Below are 22,403 nucleotides of genomic sequence, written 5' to 3'. Positions count from 1 at the left end.
GTTATTTTAACACTGTTATTTCAGTTCTTTTCTATTCTTGAATCAGTTATTTTCTGTGTATACCATATCACATTTCCATAAGTATCAAGGATCCTATAAATATTTATGAAGCATTAAAGTTCTGTTCACATAAATAAAATATTCAGTGCACATTATTGCTCTTGCTCCCTCTGTTACATGCACCACACAGGCCAAGATAGTGACATGTACAGACATAAGAGAAAAATGTATATATTAAATCAAAACCTTGTCACTGAAAGAAAGAAGCTTAACGTACAACAAATATTTGACAAATCTTTCAAACTAATTTTTTAATAAGCTGTCCAGGCTAACCAACAGCATTTGGTTGGTATTGTAGTTTTTTGTACTTTCCAGTCATGCTGTGGTGACTTCCAGATTATGCTTGTAGTGCTTACAAGGTTTCTGGAAATCCCACTTCATACAAAATGATGTTGTCCATCACTTGATGGCAATAGGCCAATGGCAGCATATTTCACCTATTTTACAACTGCTGCCAATCTTTCTGGGACTAATTCAAGGTGCGGTATGTAATGCATCAAAAGGCCTAAATATCCCCTTTGGAGCCAAAATGCTTGTGATCATCCAGCTTCCAGCAATCTTAAAGGACACAATTGAGTAGATCCATTCCATTCAGTTTTCAGGTTGACCTTGGGGAAACAAAAGAGCCTTGGTTGTCCCCAATAGTGCTACTTCAGGAGAGCAACAAGGAGATGGCAACCTTGTTAACCTACCTTAGTCTTTAGCAGTTTTTGTGCATTAACTGTAGTATCATATTATATGTACAGTGGTACCCCGGGATACGAATGCGCCGGGTTACGAATTTTTCGGGATACGAAAAAATCCCATAGGGATTTATTGCTTCGGCTTACGAAGGTTTCTTCGGGTTACGAAAAAACCGCGGCGCTATTTTCCGCCACCGGAGGGCAGCAGAGAGCTATTTTTCCATTAGCGCCTATGGGAATTCGGCTTACGAAGGTATTTCGGGTTACGAAATTAACCGCGGAACGAATTAATTTCGTAACCCGGGGTACCACTGTATTCTTCTAATCATGGTGAAGAACTTTTTCCCATAGTATATGACTGCTTTGGGAGAAAACCTCACAAGGCTAGAGAGCTCAGTTATTGAAAAAGTAATTTTTTTTCCTTTTGATTGTATCTTGTTTTACTGCTGTAATCTGCTTGGTTTCCTTGAGATTAAGCAGAATATAAATAAATATTAGTAGTAGCAGCAGTAGTATAAGAGCTACTTGTTCAGAATACATGTTCCATGTTGGGTCGGGGACTTTAAGGGGTTGTTCCCACAATGGGTTAAACTGGATCGTGACTTGAAATGATCTGGTTTAAACCACTATGGTTCCCACTTAATTTGAATCACTGAAGCAATTGGGAAAGGGGGGGCATGGTTTTTACCCATTTAACCCACATCAAAAAGACGCTGGGTTAAAGGGATGTTTTTTGAGATTTATTCTCAAATAAATTGATTCATCCCAGTGGGAACCACAGACAGATTCGGATCTGGCCCGGCCCAAGTGGGAACTAGGCGGGGCGGATTCGATTCCACTGCCAGTGATGAGGGGACAGCTGCAATGACCTCAGCCACCTCCCCATTCTCCGTACCTGGGTCACTAGCTTCTCTTTGGCCTTCCTGCAACCTCCTTCCCACCTTCTCCAGGCACAGAAAACAGAAGGAGGCCACAAAAAAGCTGGAGAAGCCGGTTAGAGGCCAAAGGAGGCCAGAAGAAGCCAGTAAGGAGGCTGGGATGGGGACAGTCAGAGCTAGTAGAGGCCAAGGTGCCTGATTCAAATTTGTAGAATCAGCGCAAACATAGTGGAAACCAGGAACTATTTTTGGGGCAATTCATCCATTCAGATCAGGCACTGAATTCTCCATAAGTGGGAACAAGGCCTAGGATGTCTTTTTATTTTTAGCTCTATTTTTTCTAAATGTTCTGCCATTCCTAAAACTGTTCTGTTAACAGGAATAAAAGACTGATATTTTTCTTTGATCCAAATTATGTTATCTTTTTTTCTTATTTGTGAGGGTTTTTTAATATTCCTTTTTGGAGTTGCTCTCCTCAAAGCAACAAGTGGCAGATTTGTACTATAGATATGAGAATGTTCCTCAATAAGTAATTCTGAGGTCTGAATGTGTTTATCAGAGGAAAGTCAGAGTGACTTCATCAGAATCTTTGATATTCATGATATGAGAACATGTTCAGTGCCAGAGATATATTTTAGAGATAAGATTGTAGGGTTAGGAGCTTATATGTTATGTGTGCACTGAGTGTTTTTTTTTTAATTTGGTATGTATTTTCTGCTGCTTCTTACATTGAATTAAAATATTTATTTAAAACTATAAATATGTATAATGTGTATAATCAACATAAAATTCGATTACATTGAGCTACTAATGTTAGACATAGAGTCTGCATATTGCTGAAATATTGCCAGGAATCTGTTGCTCTGCAGGTTTTTATATGGAAACAGATCACTCAAAGATAGATGCTAATTGAGGAACTGTTTCACCACAGAGTAGGCCTACTCACTGTCTTCCCTGCTATTATAATTTTGAGCTGTAAGGAAAAAAAAATCATGAAATTATTTCCTCTTGGCAAGACAGGGTTTCTCAGCACATTGAAACAGTATGTTGAGAATTCATTAACTCTCAAGGAATTTCTCATGCCCTGCATGAGAATGAGAAAATTAGCACTCTTTTTTCCTGAGATTTCTGCAATTTTACAAAATGTCTCTGCACAGAACTAGTGCCTTTTTCTTTTTTAATGCAAAACATACACAGAGGAGAAGGAGAGAGCAAGCACAAAAAGATGGGCAACTAATCAACATGATACAAACAATTCATCTGTTGCTAATATAAAGTTTTGAAGTTCAGGCAGCAAGGTAAAAGCTATTGTAATTCAGCCATGTATTTTGTGCAATTTATTATACTTTGTGCCAAAAGAGAGAGAGAGAGAGAAGGAAGAAGAAAGAAAGAAAGAAAGAAAGAAAATAAATCTCACAAATGGACAAATCTCTCTCTCCACGAACAGATGTATTTCACTGTCTCTCGGGCAAGAAGAACAAAATACACAAAGATTCATACGCTAATTGTGATGCTGTATGGATTATTCTGTGCTTGCATTGAAGCTGTGATCTTTCTCATTCATAATGATATCATTACCTTTGGGGATTAAAGCATATGCCTCCCTTCCCTCACACATTTCTCTCTCTCTCTTTCTCTCCATTTCTCTCTCTCTGGCCTGTTCCCTGTCTACTATAGAGCTTGTTCCCACTTAGGATTTGATACGAATTAAAATAAAACGTTTTTAATAAAATCGAATTAAAATAACACAGTTGTTATCCCGCTTTCAGAATCGCTTTATTCATCGTTCCCATCTGCTTGTTTAATTCGGATTTTTTACCTGCAAGCGTTCAGTAAGCGTTCTCACTTGGCATGAAATCGGTGTTTAAATAAAGCGATTCTTCTCCTCCATACCTTATTTGGAGTTGTCAATCAATACTACGTCAGAATGACGTAACGTTAACCCGCATTAATCTGAATCGATTTATCTGTGACATCGTTTCCATCTCTGTGACCGTTTCTGATTCGATTTATTTTTGGCGTTTTTTTTTTAAATGGACCAATCAAGGCGCTTAAACGATCAAACGTCATAAGCGCTGTCTGCCTTATTATATACATTTTCCCTCCGAATTTAGTAGGAAACCCAAGCTCTTTCCAGAGGAACTATGGGATAGGTTTTCCAGGGCAGCATCCCTGCTTCATGTCTCCTCAGACAGCCAGGCAGAATCCCTTCAGAGAGCCCACAGAGATCAATGAGAAGGAGGCTGCTGGCAATGCGAATTTAGTAGGAAACCAAAGCTCTCTCCAGAGGAACTATGGGATAGGTTTTCCAGGGCAGCATCCCCGCTTCATGTCTCCCAAGAGAGCCCACAGAAATCAATGGGGGATGCTTCTGGCAATGCGAATTTAGTAGGAAACCAAAGCTCTCTCCAGAGGAACATTAAGGTGTTTCCAGGCAGCATCCCCGCTTCAGTCTCCTAAGACAGCCAGGCAGAACCCTTCAGAGAGCCCACAGAGACAATGAGAAGGAGGCTGCTGGCAATGCGAATTTAGTAGGAAACCAAAGCTCTCTCCAGAGGAACTATGGGATAGGTTTTCCAGGGCAGCACCCCGCTTCATGTCTCCCAAGAGAGCCCACAGAAATAAATGGGGGATCGTCTGGCAATGCGAATTTAGTAGGAAACCAAAGCTCTCTCCAGAGGAACTATGGGTAAGGTTTCCAGGGCAGCATCCCCGCTTCATGTCTCCTCAGACAGCCAGGCAGAATCCCTTCAGAGAGCCCACAGAGATCAATGAGAAGGAGGCTGCTGGCAATGCGAATTTAGTAGGAAACCAAAGCTCTCTCCAGAGGAACTATGGGATGTTTCCAGGGCAGCATCCCCGCTTCATGTCTCCTCAGACAGCCAGGCAGAATCCCTTCAGAGAGCCCACAGAGATCAATGAGAAGGAGGCTGCTGGCAATGCGAATTTAGTAGGAAACAAAAGCTCTCTCCAGAGGAACTATGGATAGGTTTTCCAGGGCAGCATCCCCGCTTCATGTCTCCAAGACAGCCAGGCAGAACCCCTTCAAGCCCACAGAGATCAATGAGAAGGAGGCTGCTGGCAATGCGAATTTAGTAGGAAACCAAAGCTCTCTCCAGAGGAACTATGGGATAGGTTTTCAGGGCAGCATCCCCGCTCATGTCTCCTCAGACAGCCAGGCAGAATCCCTTCAGAGAGCCCACAGAGATCAATGAGAAGGAGGCGGCTGGCAATGCGAATTTAGTAGGAAACCAAAGCTCTCTCCAGAGAACTATGGGATAGGTTTTCCAGGCAGCATCCCCCGCTTCATGTCCCTTCAGATCAATGAAGGAGGCTGCTGGAAAAGCAGGGAGGGAGCACTCTTCCCAAAGATTCTCTTTCCAGGGTTGGAGGAGAAGGCAGATTCCGTTTGAGAAAGAGAGGGAGAAAGGCTCTATCCCCCCCCCCCATTGATCAGAGCCTTTCCCTGCCTGGGCGAGATCAGATGCCTCCTCGCGAGGAGGCTTCCCTTCCCTGCCTGGGTGAGATCAGAGCCCAAGCGGGCAGGGAATGCCTCTTTGAGAGGAGCCTTCCCTTCCTGCCTCTCCTCCGTTAGAAATGGGCTCTCCCCACACAGAGGGGAGGTTGCAATCCACCGGGAGAAGCCTTGTAGTCCTTTGCAGATGCAGGCGCTGGAGCAGCCGGGACTTCAGGCGCTTAAAGCGCTGAAGAGATTAAGCGCCTGTAAACCATTAAAATAAAAAATAAAAATAATCCTTATCTCTTATTGAAAGACCACAGCGGACAAAGGGGTGAGGGAAGCAAAAATGGCGACAGCCACGACGGATGGGGACAGAAAGGGCAACTCCCCCAATGACAGCCCCCATCGCAGTCAGCTCCTCCCATCCTTCTAGCCCGATTCAAATGCTATCGTTCTCATCTAAATACTCCGGTTCCTAACTCGAATCAAGGGAAAAACACTAGGTAGGACCCTAGTGTTTTTTTAACACGCGTTAAATGAGGAAAACACGGATTTAAATTTTAACCCGCTTCTGGATTCGATTTCTTGTGGGAACGATTCCGGGTTGGTCTAGAACTGTTCTAGATTTAAACCGAATCCTAATGGGCACGCTGCCTAATGAAATCGATTCAGAACGCGGGGTTTCCCCTAGTGGGAACAAGCTCATAGTCACCTTTATTTTCAGCTTTGCAAACTAAGCTATCTTCTTTCCAACTTGGAAACTGAAACAGTGAGGTCTTTAAAAAAAGATAAGACATTATTCATATAGTAAATAAAAAATTGATTGCCGCTAGGTCTGGAGGTAAGGCAATGCTGGTAAAGTGACAATTTGATTTAGATCACTCATTCATGCATGCACAGTGCTTCAAACAGTCTTTTGCATCCACACATGAATTAAACAGCTCGTGATTGATGAGAGAGCATGATCTAATTGGTGTTTTAATAAATACACTCTGACTTGGTAATATAGCTAGATTTATCAGCAGAAAATGCCCCTGTCTAAATAAAATTATTAAGGTATAGTGCAGGAACAATGACAAATGCCCAGGAAGTAATTGGCTGTAATATCAGTGCTGGCAGTAAATGGGCACACTGTGGATTTATTTGCTTTTTCAATACAAGAATATTGAGCAGAAAATCTAGAAGACAACCAAGGTGCAAAACACCCTGCAGAAATAATCCAGTCTGAGACCGCTTTAACTACCCTGGCTCAGTACTAAGGGATCCTGGGAACTGTAGTTTGCTGTGGCATCACAGCTCTCTGACAGAGAAGGCTAAATGTCTCACAAAACTACAGTTACCAGAATTCCCTAGCATTGAGCCAGGGCATTTAAAGTGGTCTCAAACTGGATTATTTCTGCAGTGTGTTTTGGACTCAAGTCTAAGAGATGGTCTTCTGATGGTAGTTGTTTATGTTGAGCCATATTCATAGCAGAGTAAAATGTCCAAACAAGGACTTTTAAAAAGACCATGAGCTTTATTGTTTTTCCTCAGATGCCATTCCAAAGCCTTTTCTTTCTCTTAATGTGAAACATCTCATGCCTAGACGAAAACCTGAGTAACCAGTTTTGAAAGCTAAAGTCATCTTATTATTTTCTCTTTCTCCTGGCTATTCAGTATGTTGTCCTAGTTAATATTGTCAATGGACACCACAGTTTGTCCAGAGGAGGGCAACCAAAATGGGAAAAGGTTTGCAAACCAAGCCCTATGACAACCAGCTTAGAAAACTGGAGAGGTTTAGCTCAGAGAACAAAAAAGACTCATTGTATATTTCTCTTTACAAGCTGAGAAATATGCCAGGTTCTCATTGAAGTGTGAGAATTTTAAGATATGGTCATTTGCAAATGAAGTAACAGGGTAAGAATTCAATTTAAAATTTGATTTTTATTGCTTTTGTACGTTACTTAAACAGTGCCCCTCAGAAGGCAGCGGCCATTTAGACAGGCTATTAGTTCAAGAACTTAACACCTGGGGTGTTGTTGACAAGACTATCTTTGAAGTGAACTTGAAAGCCCCTTTCTTTCAAACACTTCACTAATTGAAGGGGGTAAAACAGTCAGCTGTCTCCCCCAACCCCCAAATGCGGGGGGCAAAAAGCTTAATTCCATCCCCTTTCTCTATATATAATTCTCCATATGTAATTTTTCCATCTCTTCTTGTAACTCAGCTTTTATTTAAAGCTAGACAGCTCCATTAATCCAGTCCAACAGAGATGGGAGCTCTGTCACAACTTCTGTTCAAATATATCCAAAAAGGGAGAACCCACTGTCTTCAAGACATTCTGATCCACTGTTGAATGGCTCTTACTACCAAAAATTTCTTCTTAATGTTTGGTTGGAATCTCTTGGAATTTGAATCCATTGCTTTGTGTGCTGGCTTTTGGAGCAGCTTGCTTTATCTGCTACATGGCACCTTTTGAAATATTTAAAGATGGGTACAGTGTGTCCACGTTATATGCGGGTGCAACTTACATGGCTTTCAGCATACACTGAAAGCCACACCGGAAGAAGGCTTGGCATGCCCTGGGAAGGGTAATGGCTTGCATGGGGCTTGAGCATATGCAGAATTCCCCTTATGCGGGGGGGATCTGAAATGGATCCCCTGCATAAGGGAAAGGCCCACTGTATTTCAAAAGATGCCTTGTAGAAGATAAGGCAAACAATGGGAAGAAATTCTTGTGGTCCCTTCCAAGTCTTTGATATGAAATCAATTGATCATGAAGCCTGGTCAACATACAATAATTAAAAGCTGATCATAGGACAGTAAGAGGAAAACATATTAGTTCCACTCAGGGTGGGACTAACAATAGGATTCAGGCCACTGTATTTCAAGGATTGTTGTCCATAGTCTAAATTTATGTAAATGTGACCCCCATCCCGCTAATTGGGGAAGGGTTGTAGCTTAGTGGCAGAGTACATGGTTTACATGCAGAAAGCCCCAAGTACAAACTCTGGCATATCACAGTAGAGCAGGAAAAGGCACTTGTCTGAAATCCTGGAGTGGGAATAAAAGAATATTTATAAATTTTTCATTCTCAACAAAATGAGATGGCTGACTGCAATGAGGCAGCCTGACAAGAAATTGCCAGCCTCCCTGAGGGTTCTCACTCCAGCACAAGGAGGGAAAAAAAGGAACATTGTGCTTTCTGGCAATGTTTGTGCTTTGTGCTGTGCAAAATGACTGTCTTTTCCTCCTTTTGAAGCAAACTACACACAGAGAAATCACACAGATGGAGAGGTGTAGTTTTGTGCAACTCCTCACAGCTATTTCGCTCAACTGTGAAACTTCAAAGAAAATCATCCTCACAAAAATAGAGTACAGTGCACCCTCCCCTCCATTCCGGATCCCTCCGCATAAGGGGAAATCAGCGAATGCTGAAGCCCCATAGAAAGTAATGGGGCTCGCACTTGTGGCATACGATGGTGCAAGTCCCATTAGTTCTTCCGGGGCACGTGACGGGCTCTTCCGGCACGGCTTTCAGCATATGCTGAAAGCCACATATGGCGCGCCCGTGTAAAACGCAGGCACGCTATACTCTCAACATATCCATGTCAGGTTGGAATCCTGCCTATATGTTACTAACAGATGGTTGTTGCCATCCAAACTGATCATACACAGGTTTTATGGGCAGACCTAGTCCCCTTTACCTCTTTCTGGTCTGCTCCTCCAAGAAGTGATCAGTACAAGACGTTATCTGTGGTCTCAGGCACTGGTGTTGTACAGAAAGGTATAAAATATAGCTGGGAAATATTTTAAACTTTCTGGAAATTAGATCTTTCAGTCTTAACATATTTCATCTATGTCATTAATGTCTGAACTTGTTATTCAGCTACAACCTATGATGATGCTATGACTGAGAGACCTCCAAGAGCCCAAGGTCTCATTCATACTACTCAGTTACAGCACTATGGTTCCACTTTAATTCTCATTAGAATATCCTATGGAATCCTGGGATCTGTAGTTTAGGGAGAGACCTTTAGAATTCTCAACCAGAGGGTTCTAGTGCCTCACCAAACTACAAACCTCAGGATTCCATATAAAGTTGCCATGGCAATTAAAGTGGAATATTGTGCAATACCTGTGTAGTATGGATGGGCTCCCAGTCATGAACAGTCCTGCCTGGATTAGAGATGTATTTCAAAAATATCTGGGATATGGTAAGAAAACCAGGGTGTTGTTGTTCTTTATAGTTGAGAAATCCTAAAGAGAAGAAACCTGGACTAATGAGAATCTTCACTAATTGGGTCACCATGAGTCAAGGTCCACCAGATGGCACTAACAACAAATTCTATATATCTGTAGTAAATAATTTTAATGTTGATATTGCTTGTCAAAATAAGTGTTAATTGAAAACTGATTTCAAATAATCATAATTTGGTATCCAGCATAGATTTGGTTGACACATGAGTGAAATCATATGTCTGATTTTTTAATCTGTAACCAAACACAGACCATTTCTGCCTGTGAAATAAATTCTGGCATTCGTGTTTCTTCTATCTTTATACACGCCCCTAGGTTTTTTTCCTAAGCTTGTTGCAGTTCATGTTCTCCTGTGTTACCTATTTAAGCATCTCTTGGATTCCTGAACAATTTCATCTGTTGTTTTCCAATCCATTCCACTTTCATTTTTATCCTTATTACAGAGCCACATTTTCTATCAGTTCTTCCTCCCTATCTCTCATATTTCTCTGCTGTCCTCAAATGTGGGACTTCTATTAATCTAACATCCATTTTTCAGGATATTTTATCCAGGATAGAATACACTTTCTTTCTCTTTTTTCCAAAATATTCTCTTTTTATCTTTCAATTCCATTCTTAAATCTTTTTCCCCTTGCCTCCCTCTCTGGCCAATTGACATGCTGATTCTCTTAGAGTACACTTATACCATCTCTTTTTCATGAGGGCTTCTGCTGTCTGATTCCAGCTTTTCTTTTACTGTCATTGATTGTCCCTGATTAACACTCCACCATCATAATTTCATTTCTTCCTTTTTTGTCTTTTTCATTAAAGAAACATTCACCTTTCCTTGATTAGTTCAGAGGAGTGGCATACGATATCTGTCACCCCAACCCTTTCTTTCCATTATCGGAGTCTTGTCCCTTTTATATTATTAAATTAAGCTGAATTTCTGTGTAGCTATTCATTATATTTCACTGATTTCCTCTGCTAATTTCTTTTAGGTAGCACAAGCAGAGCAGATGTGGTGAGGAGGCATCTTTCTTAACTTTCCACAATCCAATCTATTTCACAGTCCCAGGAAGATGCCTCAGAGACATTGCTTTCAGTTTGGCTCATCACAACAAAGATACTTGTGTATGAAACACACTGATGAAAAAATGTATCAGGGATGTAATTCTTAATTAGGTGTCTTCCCAAAGGAAGCAACAAGTAATCTTAAATAATTTTCTGCCCACTGTAATAAAGTTTTCAAAAACCAGAGTTCTTGAAGCCTCTCAGGACTTGTTCCACAAAAATTAACATGTGGTTGTTTTGTACAGGAAAAAGGTGATTTATGGCACAGGCCCAATCAAAATATGGAAGCTGGGAAATGCATGTACTGTGTTACTGTGGGAGATCCATTTATCTATTTTTGACTGTTGAAGAAAGTCATTGAAGAAAATGCAAAGGCATTTTCTGGCCATCAAGAAAATAAAAATAATAACCACCAATGATTAACATAACTTTAATGCAGATGATGAAGAAATTGAAATAAGGACTTTCCATACCTCAGCCCAGTCATTAATCATAGAATCCTAGAGGTGGAAGAGACCATAAGGGCCATCCAGTCCAACATCCTACCATGCAGGAAGACACCATCAAAGCACTCCTGTTGATGGCCACCCAGCCTTGTTTTCTACATCCAAAGAAGAGAAAAACACCACAGTCCAAGGCAGCATATTTCACTGTCAAACAGCTCTTATAATCAGGTAGTTCTAATGTTTAGATGGAATCTCTTTTCCTGAAGCTTGAATCCATTGCCCCATGTCCTAATCTCTGGAGCAACAGAAAGCAAACTTTCTCTATCCTCAATATGAAAAAAGCCATGGCCCTGAGTTTGCAAGACCTGAGCAGGGCTGTGGATAACTGGGTTACTTGGAGATCCCTCATGTATGGGGCTGACATAACTTGAAATCAATGTGATGGCAATTAACAACAAAATGAATAACTAAATGCACAATGGAATGCACAAGTACTGCCAATTTCACCAGAGCAGATGGATCCCTGCTGGACCAAAGAGCATGTCGGCATGAGAAACTTTTTTCTCTTAAGCATGAATAGAATGTGTGCATTACACATTTGGCAAAAATGTCCAGTCACTGCCATAGAGGGACTTAAGGGATGTGTAAGACATTAGAAGAATTCCAGCCACAGATTTCAAGAACTGAAAAGAACAAAAAAGTTATTTTATACTCAGATAAGGACTATCTCCAGTGTGTCCTGGGATCACAACCACATCAGGAAGGGCTCATGAGAACTACCTTTGTGCCAACTGTAGGCTACTGAATCTGGTGTGTGTGTGTGTGTGTGGAAGGGGGGGGTAAGTCAGATGGAAGTGCTGAGCAAAGTCTTACATATAAAGTAAAAGCTTATTTCAAAGAGTTTTTGAGATCACAAAGAACATGTTCCCTACTACAAAGTGTCCAAATCTATAATTTTATAATTCATAATTTCAATTGTATATATAATTGAAATTGTAATTTTCAGTCACCCTGTATTTTATTCATATTACTGAGAAACTAAAAAGATTGCATGTACAGTGCTGTGTAAATTTACAGCGCTTCATAAATAAAGGTTAATAATAATAATAATAATAATAATAATGAAATGTCTTCATAGGGGGACAGCCAGCAGTCCCTTTGTAGGAGAGACTGTTCTCCTGCTAAACCAAACATAACTGTTCTTGGCAGCAATGCAGGAGACAGGTGTGTCCTTGATTATCAACAGCCCTGTGATGTATGTTACTGTTATTAAATGAGATGACCCATAACTTGTACATCTGGGCAGTGAGACTGTAAACTTTCAGTAAAGAATCCTCAAATACGACAGATCAGGTAGCAAAATGTCTTGTTAAAAATGATGGAGAAAGATTCATAAATGTTTTATAGAAGAAGTGGCAATATAAAACCTTCCCCAAGGTTTGAATAAGCCAGAGGTTTAAAGCTATGCTTTAACTCCGCAATATCCAGTTTAACGTGTATGCATGCATGCGGATGAGTGTGGGAGTGAGGAGAATCCTAGCTTACCAGATATGGCCAGAGAGGCTTAGGTTGTCCTACATTTGCTTTAAAGACTTTGCATTTATACTCACTACATTAATCAGAAACCAATTTCTTCAAATAAAAATAACAAGGTACAGTATCTTGACAATATCTTTGTCTGCTCATAAGTGCTTTTATTATTGGATTTCAGCATTCTTGGTTTTATTTTTTTAAAGTGATATGGCTTTCCATTGCCTGTATAAATAACATTGTTGCACACTTCACTTATTTCACTCAGGTTTTGGATCAACTGGTCCTTTCCATTCACCTAGCACTTCTCTAATCAGTTCTGTACAGCTGCCATGGCAAAAATGTTTACAATCAAAGCAGTTCTAAATTTGTTTTAAGTCACTTGAAAATCTGCTTTCTACAAACTACACCAGCATCAGCACTTTGAACATCACTTTTAAAAGCAATTAATTCTTGTTACGTTTTACATGTTTTGAAAAGTAACTCATTATCATAAGTAATGTCATTATGTCATTGTTCCACTGCTTGCTACTTTCCCCCCACTTTATGTGATAATTTTAAAAATAAAATGCTTAGAAATGATAAAAGAATTTCCTTTAAAAATCCTGTCAAAATGGCACTAAGGGTATATATACAATACAGAAATAAAGCAATTTGACACCACATTAATTGCTATGATTCTATGCTTCAGAATCCTGAGATCAGTAGTTTGGTGAGGCATCAGAACTCTCCGACAGATCAGGCTGAATACCTCACCAAGCTACAAATCCCAGGACTGCACAGGACCATTGAAGAGGTGTCAAACTGCTGTATTTCTTAAGTGTGGAAGACCTGTAAAATGCCTTTAAAAAAACTTTAAGGATAACTTTTAAAACTAAGTAGGCAATCTTGCTAATTTCACCAATAAAGCAACTTTGTTCCTATTCATTGTATTACAGTGGGCCCTTGGTATCTGCTAAGGTTTGGTTCCAGGGCTCTACATGGATACCAACATCTGTGAGTGCTCAAATCCCTTTAAATACAATGGGGTAGTGAAATGGTTTTCCTTGTATAAAATGGCAAAACCAAGGATGTGTGTGTGTGTGTGTGTGTGTGTGTGTGTGTGTGTGTGTATATATATATTTCAAGCTATGGATATTTGAATCTGGGGATAAGGAATCCATGGTTAGGGAGGGCTGGCTGTACATTTATTACTTTATTACACCTTCATCTTCTCTAATTAGATTGCTTGTAGATTCGTACATCCAACATCTGACTAGGATACAAGTGATACATAAACACAGACCTATGTGCCATGACTAGAAGTAAACCATCAAATGAAAGACAGCAATCATGTGGCAGGAAGCATCAGTTCCACCAATTTCATCACACCCAACCTGAGCAGGGACCTTATGGCTGTGTATTCTCCAAGATCTGATCCCAGCGATCTGTCTAGCTCATTTCCCTAAGGCCTGATGGGATGAGACTTCTGCTATAGAGATTGCTCCTATTGGTGGAGGTACTTAGAGTTTAAGAGTAGTAGTGACAGTGGGAATGGGAAAGTCAGTCTTGAATAAGATGTATTGCATCACCTGCAACTTTCCTCATTTGGCCTGATGAATCTGCTTTCATACCATGGTGCAATAATATGGAATCCAGGGACTTGTAGTTTTGTGAGATATTTAGCTTTCTCTGTCAGAGTGCTCTGGTAGCCCCAACAAACTAGAAATCCCAGATTTCCATAGGATGGGCCATGATAGTTAAAATGTTGGCAAACTGCATTAATTCTGCAATGTGGCAGCAGTCATAGGAAAAACAGAGTGATATGTTTGGTTGCAGCTGCCATATTTCAAAGTATGAAAGCAGTTTGCACTCAACTCAGAAAGGGGGAGAGGACAAGATGGGGCAGAATCTTGCCCTTTCCTATAGGCTTAGGCAAAAGCAAAGCGTTGCATCCTCTCCTAGCTTTTCTGCTCTTCCTTATTAACACATTTTGCCACCTTGACCACACGTGCCACCTTTGTCATCTGAGAATTGTTTGATGATGTGAAATTATTTTTCTGCCATTTGGATTAGGTTTTGTACTTTTTTGTATATTTCATTCACCCTATGATGAATTACTAGTGGATTTTTAAAAACTGTAGTGTAGATTCATTCATATTGGTGTGACTATTTACATTTAATTGTCCTATTTTATTACAGCTCTTGAAATGTTACATTTTATCATGTGAGCTCCTCTAACATGAACCCCTTCAAGGATGGAAAAGTGCCATGTATAAATAATCAGCTGCTGGTGGTGATGGTGGTAAGTGAGCCACTTATTACCTCACACTCATCCTGCATTTATCTTCTTATCCCTTATTACTATCCTGACTCACAGGAATGTTGTAAGGTTTACTCAAGGGTAATATTATGACATCGAAATAATGTTAAGCACTTAAAATATATATTAATTTAAAAGTAGCGAACCTGGCTTTAGCTAGGATCACTACATTATGTAATCACAGATGGCTCTGTTGATTTCTTCACTGAGCTATCATTTTAAAGATCTCTTTGGTGCATCCTTGAGTACTGACATGAATTATTTCTGCAGTTATCAAGAGTTATCACAGCCTCAGAAATGTAATTTACACTGCTACATAGCTAGCATTGTTTGTCACCTCATACTTGCTATTCAGGTCTGCACTGACTCCTTTGTGGTATTTCTTACTGACAAAATGTAGTAATAAATAACTCACACTTTGTTCAGCAGAGGCTGATTCCTATTTTAACAGAAATGAAACAACCTGCTCTTTTGTCTTCTTCAGCAGTGCTCTCCAGAAACAAAACAGAAGATTGTGTCAGGGTTTTTTGTTTTGTTTGGGTTATTTTTTTTGGGGGGGGGGGTAGCAAATCCCTAGCAGCATCAAGTGTTTGGGTGATGAGGGACATCTTAAGCATCACTGTCATCAATTCAGTCCATAAAGAGTATCATCATCATCTTGGAGTTTACTCTTGGTCCTCCATGCATTTCAATGAAAATATATGTAGATAAATATTTCAGTTATAAACCAAATCCAAAGATTAAAGGAGGTGTATACATGAGGATGCTCTAAAGGGGGGCGGGGGTGAGAAAGAAAATTATTTGTTTAACTGAGTAGTTGAAATGTGCCTGAAAATACAAACAAAACAGCTCTATGGTGAAAGGAAAACTCCCATCACCTCCTTGAAATGCAAGTATATGCTTCAAAGACAGAATTTTCAGTGGAAGCCCAGCAGAGGGAGAAAGAGTTAAACATGTCCTCTTTGGACTTCCTTGTGGTTGCTATCTGCATAGTGAAAAATATGCACAGTTTTTGCATGCAATTAATATTTGGCCTGATATGTGCATAGGATTGCACCCATGCATATCTTGGATTTATACCACCAACTGTCCTTGCTTCCAAATACTCTCTGGTTTTAAAACTTGTGTAAGCACTGTCAAGTAATGGGAACAAGCATGTTGATAGGTTGGTTCTGTGAGGTCTAGAGCCAAATTAGATGCAGCCTTACTTGCAAAAAAAGAAGTAACAAAAGTTAGCCATCAGGACCATGGGACATCAAGGGTTAAACTCATCTTCCTCACTGTGTTGTTGAAGTTCTCAAGGTTCCCCAATGGTTGTCATTTAGGTAACAAAAATATGCATATTAATAGTATTCAACTGCATCTCCTTTTGCCAAAAGCAAAAGAAGCTTACTGTATGTTTAATTAAAAAACAACAACCCTGCATCTCCTTTTGCCCAAACGATCTTTGTCTATTCATGTGTTCACCACAAAGATATGAATAACAGCATAAAAAAGCAATCTGAGCAAAGATGGTAATGAAAACTGTGGTGCAATAGCTGGAATGGGAGGAATGAACAGGCCATCAGAAGGGTCTCAAGATGAACAAAGGAAACTTTGCCTTGAAGAGTATGTTAGTCAAAGAAAGGAACATTCTCTGAAAATGACTAGATACATTCAATGGAACAAGAAGGAGATTTTAAGGATTATATAAACAATGACAGGCATCCTGTTAGTGCATAAGCCATGCTATGCTTGTGAGGTGAATTATTCAGCATGGTACAGCAGACATATTCTGCTGACCTTGGAGGAAGTGGGGTTGCATATACAATGCTGTGCATTGCCACCATGCACTGCAGTTTCACACAGTACATTGCACAAATGCATTGCACTGGGGTTGTGTAGAGTATCTCCACATGCAGATATTTGTACATTGCTGTGGGGATGATGGGTTACAGCCAATATGTGATAAAGACTTTTCTTCATAAACATAAACATAAACAGAGATTAAGATACTGATATGAATGCTGAGAATAGGCCAGTTCACCAGTCCTAACCAGTCAGCATTGACTGTTAGAGCTCAGGAGGATCTAGCAGAAGATGCTACACTAGAGGCCCCACTATGTTTGTGCACTATTCGACAGTGGAAAGTTGCCACCACTGGCAGCAAATAAAGAGCCCTGCAAGAATGAAAGGAGATGATGATATGACAGAATTAGAATTTTATCCACTGGAACCAAAGTTGCTCCATACTTCCATTTCTCTTCCAAAGTAGACCAAGTTTGTGAAAACTCTCTTCTTCCACGGTAACCAAAACAAAGGAAGATTTTAAAAACATATATAACATACAGTATATAAACCACCAGGGACAAAAGGGCTAGCCTGAATGGAAGCTAGTGTTGTCAATGAGGAAGATATCACTTTCAATGAGGACAAAGATCTTTATTGGAGAATTGCATTCTGGGGACAGTAGAAGGTGATATTTACAATACATGACCAAGAGAGGAACAAATGGTAGGAGAGGCTGCTTGAGGAATTGAAATGAAACCTGAGAGTATCAGTTGGTAGGGGAGGAAGAAACTGGAAAAAAGAAACACACCAGGGAATCCTAAACACATGTCTCTACTGACCCCTATAGGTAGATAGTTACTTGTAGATAGTTATTTTTCCACTTCCAGTGAAAAGGAGCAGTTGCAATAACAATGTAATTGCATACAGTCTGCCAAGATGAGTATATATGGGACAGCAGATACAGAAAACCTCTTGATAAGTTCGCTTTAAGGTCGTCACAAGTCAGAAATGACTTGAAGGCACACAACATCAATAATAAAGAGAAGCAGCATTGCTCTGTCACTCTTCTAGGCTGCAATATACAGTACTTGCTTAGGAGTAAGCCCTTTTTGAACACAGCATCTGTACTGTGCTACCAGCATGTTTCTTTTTTATTTCCTAATGACTCTTTATATTTGCTTGCAAAGTGCTCTCAAGCTGAAGTAGCTGGAAGAGCTTAGTATGCCTTTTCTTTTGTACTTACTGTATCACATTTCTTAAGAGCCTTTTAGGCTCTTAACATGATATGTCCTGTTTTACAGATAGTTCCTTGATATTTTCATCTTCTGAATGCTTGTTTTAAGTATGTGTTTGGCAAACACTTCATAACTTTATTTTTTCCCCTTTTCCTATATTTTATTCCTATGGTAAGCAGTAAGTATGTGGTCAAAAGAACTTTCAAGTCAAGCAGACATCAATAAACCACTTGACCTGCCCTTTCATACAAAGAGGCAGGTCAAACTATAATGGCAGTAGTTTTATGATGCAGTTTCTTGTTGAAATGCATTTTCCCTACAGAGAACTATTGGAACAAAATAAAAACAAAAATAGGATTCACAGATTCTTGCAAACAGGAAAAGTGCATTTTTGGAACTTGTGTATCACTTTTCTGAAAGCTTTCCAAATTCTTTGTTTGGAGGTCATGTGAGGGTTGTGCCAACTAATATCAATATCGCAGGGAACGCAAATATGCCCTGCTGGAAAATATTCACTGAGTTTTGGGGGGAGGGGAGGTTGATTGATCAGCTTTGACTTTATCAGCTTTAATTTTTACAACAGACCAAAGATGTTCCTCCACATGCCTCTGCCAAACAAAACGGCTGGGTGGCTATGAGAAAGAAAGGGCCTTTTCAGTAATGTCACCACATCTATAAAATGCTCATTTCAGAAAGCTGTGACTGACTAATGCAATATATTATTTTATTATTATTATCCCCGGGATCTGTTTTTAGTTTGTTTAGATATTGGCATTCTATTTTGCTGCTGGGTTTTCATGATTTATATTACATTCTTTCTTGTTCATATTTATATCTTTAATCTACTGTACACTAGACAGAAAAAAATTGCTTATCAGGTAGTCTCAGCAGTGACTAGTGTTCCAGTGTCATTGGACTGGTGAATCAACCCCAGACTTTAGCCTGAATTTTAAAGGCAATAGAATTTAGCACCTTCAGTGGTTCCTTTCACATTCAGATTGGAGCAGATTTACTACCGCATTGGCAGTAATGCTTCCAGCCATCAGTGGGTGGTCTGGAAATGAAACAAACTTACATAACACTTTGGTAAGAAGAAACAGAGAAGAGTTCTTATGATAAAAATGTAGTCCAACTTCCCAGACCAATTACTGTCAGCCAGCCTTCATTGGCATGTACATGACTTTGTGGTTAATTGCCATCAATCTGACTTCTTAGTTTTCTGTGGATTTTTCGGGTTGTGTGACCATGTTCTGGAAGAATTTATTCCTGATGTTTTACCTGCATCTGTGGCTGACATCTTCAGAAGCTGGCGAAATAGTAACTTTATCCTTCACAGCCCTATTCAAGTCTTGCAGACTAAGGGGCTGTACATACAGGCCCTAAGGGATGCTGCAATGCTGCCCCTTTCCTAGCCAGATTTGGGCCAGAGAAACCTCATGCCATGGCCCCAATCTGGCCTTTTGAGGGCACCAAAGGAGCCACAAAAAGCTACTGCTTGTTGCACCCTCGAAAGGGCACCATAGCCACGTTGCTGTGGCTATACAGCACTCTTTTGGTGCTGCATTGTATAGATGTAGCGCCGGGGGAGCACCATGATGCCACGTGCCATGTGGAATGGTGCGCGACATCAGTGTACCCTGTGGGGTGGAGTCAGGCATGTGTCATGACAATGCTACACCCCAACTCCGCCCCCATGCCAGCCTTAATGGTCAGTATGTACAGGGCTTAAGTCTTGTGGTTTCTTGGTTGAGCCTATCCATCTGCAGTCTTCCTCTTTTCCTACTGCCTTCTACATTATCTGGCACATTTTTCTTTTCTAATGAGTCATGTCTTTTCATGATCTGTCCAAAGTACAACATTCTTAGTTTAACCTCTTTCCTTCCAGGGAGAGTTAAGGCTTGATTTGCTCTTGGAGCCATTTATAGGTTGTTTTAGCAGTCCACAGTATCAGTAGAACTCTTCTCAAGCACCACATTTCAAATGAGTTGATCATCCTCCATCTTGAGGGAGAGAGAGGCAGGCTAGCACCACCAGGCCTGCCTGGAAGAAGAAAAGACCTCCCTTCAGCCACCATCTTGAGGGAGAGAGATTGTATTGTATTGTATTGTATTGCATTTTTGTACTGTACACCGCTATGATCATTGTGGAATAGCGGTCTATAAATAAAATTATTATTATTATTATTATTATTATTATTATTATTATTATTATTATCTTCCTATCAGCATTTTTCACTGCCCAGCTTTCACAACTATACATAGAAGTGGGAAATACGATGGCATGGATAAGCCTAACTTCAGTATTCAGTGATATATTTCTTTATACTTCAGGACCTTATCTGGTTCCTTTATAGCTGCCCTTCCAAGTCCTAATCTTCTGCTGCTTCCTTGACTGCCATTTTCATTTTGATTAATGACTGAGCCGAGGTATGGAAAATGCTGAACAATTTCAGTGTCTTCACAGTCTACTTTAAAGTTATGTAAATCATCTGTGGTTATTATTTTTTATTTCTTAGTGTTTAACTGTAAACCTGCCTTTGCACTTTCTTCCTTGACTGTTTTCAGTAATCATTCCAGGTCTTTACTATTTTCTACGAGTAGTATGGTATCATCTGCATATTTTCATATGTTCCTTCCTCCATTTTTCACATCTATGTCCAGTCCTGCTTTATTATGATATGTTCACTGTATAAGTTAAACAGATGGGGTGATAAAATGCAGCCTTCCCTGATCCTCTTGCCAATTGGACATCATTATGTTTCCCTGTATTCTGCCTTAACAGTAGCCTCTTGTCCTGAGTACAGGTTACACATCAGGACAATCAAATGTTGTGGCACACCCATTTCTTTAAGAGCAATTCATAGTTTTTCATGAGCTATACAATCAAAAGTTCTGCTATAATATATAAAGGACAGGCTAGACTACAAGTCCTACTTGCCAGATGGCATTGGCCAAGTTCAGAACTTTCAATCATACTTCCTTAAACACAGACACAAAAACACACAACTATTCTCATTGCTATGACCATCCAGTAATGGGCCATTACTTGTTACTGTTACTGTAGTCCCAAAAGTTACTTCTGATAGATTACTTGTTGTAAACATAGTTTTTTGTGGGTTTTTCGGGCTATGTGGCCATGTTCTAGAAGATTTTCTTCCTGACATTTCGCCAGCATCTGTGGCTGGCATCTTCAGAGAATGCTTGCCTGGAAAAAAGTGGGCCTGGGAATGCAGGAATGATTTGCATGTGTATTGTTCTGTGCTGATGGCAGGCCTCAGGCTGGGAGGCTAATGCAAAAGAGGATTAGTGTCTGCTAATTGGTGATCATTATCTGCTGGGAAAGCCCCTGACTCTGAGTGGTTTTCCATTTGCATTTGCTGAGTCCTTATTTTGCTATTCCTCAGGACTGGTAGTTCACACAGTATATATATACCCACTTTTTTCCAGGCAAGCATTCTCTGAAGATGCCAGCCACAGATGCTGACGAAACGTCAGGAATAAAATCTTCTAGAACATGGCCACATAGCCCGAAAAAGCCACAAAAAACTATGGATGCCAGCCATGAAAGCCTTTGACGTCATGTTGTAAACATGTTGCCACTATTGTTACCATTGTCTTATAGAAAAAAATAGGAAAATGCTTTCTGCTCCCCGTTCTCTTGTCTCTGCTTATTATAATTCTGAGAAGTCTTTTCTATCTTGACTCTCACCTCCACTCAGCTGCACTGGCAAAGTGTAGCAGACCACATACCTACCACCATGGGTGTGACTGGGGGGTGGGGGTGCAGGGAATGAGGACCACACCAGGTAACAGCCTAAGGGGTGTGTGACATCACTGCTCTCCAAACATCTGCCTTTGGGCAGAAACAGGCTGTGGCATTCCCTACACCGCTTAAAATATTGCACAGATGGTGTCAGTGGGATAAGTCTCAGTGGGAAGAGAAAGGAGACTCCTCAGCTGGTTGTTTTTTCTAAATAACAGTTAAGATTTAAAATTATTATTTTTATTATTTTAAAATTTCCATTAAAAATAAAATAAAATTTAATTTTTACTACTTGTTTCATGTCACATCTGTTACAATCACATTCAGTGCTATATGGGAACTACAATTTATGAGTAACGGTAGTACAAAAAACATTATTAAGGATTCTATATGGTGTGGTATGAGAAGAGGTCAATGAGAATTGTGACACCATGAGTTACTGCACCAGGTCGGATCAACCCTATTGATGCCACCATCTACCACACGCAGCACACAGAGATGCTTTAAGCTGACACACAGTATAGTCAGACACTCAGTCTCTCTTAAGGTGCATCTACACTGTAGAAATAATGCAGTTTGATCCAGCATTAAGTTGTATCACCTCATTCTATGGAATAATAGGAATTACAGTTTTACCAAGTGTTTAGCAAGAAAGAGTGCTGGTTCCTGACAAAACTACAAATTCTGGGATTTTGCAGGATGGAGACATAGCAGTTAAAGTGGCATCAAAATGCATTATTTCTGCATTGCAGATGCACCATCACTTCTCCTACTCTTTCACTTTCATGCCTAAGCCAGTCAAAGATGTGTAGAGGAACAGTCCCTTTTCTTGTACACTCTCTCAAGTAGCTCATACCAACCCATCCTGTTCAACAGTGTGCCCTGTGCTGCTGTTTGCAGCAGTCAGCTCTCTCACACCACCTCCGTATCTCCATGCACACACACACATTGACTCTCACTCTCTGTTTCTCTTGTTCCAGCAAAG

General features: G+C 40.1%; 1 protein-coding gene across 1 annotated transcript in view; it reads right to left on the bottom strand.

The window, feature by feature from the left end:
* Positions 1-22,403, bottom strand: part of KCTD16 (potassium channel tetramerization domain containing 16) — a 270,980-nt gene that overhangs the window by 36,235 nt on the left and 212,342 nt on the right. The gene's annotated exons all lie outside the window — the stretch shown is intronic.

The sequence above is a fragment of the Sceloporus undulatus genome, chromosome 2 (genome assembly GCF_019175285.1).
Source record: "Sceloporus undulatus isolate JIND9_A2432 ecotype Alabama chromosome 2, SceUnd_v1.1, whole genome shotgun sequence".
Taxonomy (NCBI): Eukaryota; Metazoa; Chordata; class Lepidosauria; order Squamata; family Phrynosomatidae; genus Sceloporus; species Sceloporus undulatus.
Note: the sequence above shows the minus strand (reverse complement) of the source record. Positions and strands in the feature narration are given on the sequence as shown.